The following is a 1496-nucleotide window of genomic DNA, read 5'->3' on the forward strand; positions in this document are numbered from 1 at the left end:
CCTGAAGGGTAAGGATACTTCAGTGTTCTCAAATACTACAATGAAAACTTCAAAAGGTCAAACCATCATACACAAACACATCCTACTCAAAGGAAGAAATAATCCGCTCGAACAGTCCTGCCGATCGAGCCTACCGGCCGATCGAACAGGCTGTCCGAATGGACCTTCCAACCGAACGAACAACCCATTCGATTGAACCTGCTGTTCGATCGACCAGGCTGTTCGACCCACTTACACTTGTCTCCAGTTTACATGTATTCAGCGTTATGCTATCAAACTGTTCAGGCTAACCCTACTCTCAAGCGCTCCCTTCAATCCATCAATCAATCGCTGTGAGTATACTCGATCCCTTTTTGTTTTTAGCACTTTTGGGTGTTACATACGTTACTTATATCAAAACACAATCAATAACACTACTCAATTATTTGAACGCTAACCGATTCGCATGTATTACGTGACTAAATGAATGCTTGTTGTTATGTTTACATGTGGATTGCTGTCTACCTGCCTTAACGACGTAGTACTATAGTTTGGACTCAGCACCCGTTCACACGGGGGTTGTTAAGGACAATTACTTGCATGGATTACGGTGGTAATCATGTATTGCGAACTGTCTCGGACAGTCAACCCGCAGTCATTGGTATCGGTAGATCCATGTCGATAATTAACATGCTTCGTTTTCCTCTATATACGTGCTGGTTATGCGTAAACTATTTCGAACTCTATATGCTATTATCAAACTTGTATGCTCACCTTTACATTATATGTATTGACTTTATTTTAACGTATGTGACAGGTGTTTAAGATGTTTGCTTGCTAGGAAAGCGAGGCTAGGATAAAGCTCTAGAGGCCCCCAACAAATAGTTGTCTGTCAGGAAGAAGCGTCTAGAGCATAGTTGTCTGTAGATCTTGTCCGACCGGGTCTTTAGAAGCATTTGAATAGTATTAATAGTTGTTGTGGAAACTTCTGGACAATCTGTTTCGCTCAGTGCCATGCCCCGATGATTCCGCCATCGGTTGGGGTGTGACAGATTGGTATCAGAGCCATAACTATAGGGAATTAGGCAAGACACGACCTAGTCCGGGTCGCTGTCTTAGAGACCTAGACTATAGTTAGGAACCAACAGACCAAGTTTATGTGCTACCTCTCGCTTATTCTACACCATCACTACACTCGAATTTCCACATAGAGTCAAGCGATTTAGTCGAGATTAGGAGTGAAAGCCGCAAACTCTCGACTAAATTGTTTGGTCAATGCTGATTTTATCAATTTATCAATGATTTCCTCATTATTTTCGATAACGAACGAGGAGAATTATACCAAATCAGGAGTGAAATCCATATTTTGATGAATAATCTCCTCAAATTTTACTAAAACAAGGAAGAAGTTGCTAAGCTAGGGGTGAAACCCTAACCTTGACAACTTGTTTCGGATTTTTATTTATCTCACCAAAGCCTCGACGGACTCCAACGACCTGAACTCACAAGTATGACCA

The sequence above is a fragment of the Helianthus annuus genome, chromosome 3, assembly GCF_002127325.2.
Source record: "Helianthus annuus cultivar XRQ/B chromosome 3, HanXRQr2.0-SUNRISE, whole genome shotgun sequence".
Lineage (NCBI taxonomy): Eukaryota > Viridiplantae > Streptophyta > Magnoliopsida > Asterales > Asteraceae > Helianthus > Helianthus annuus.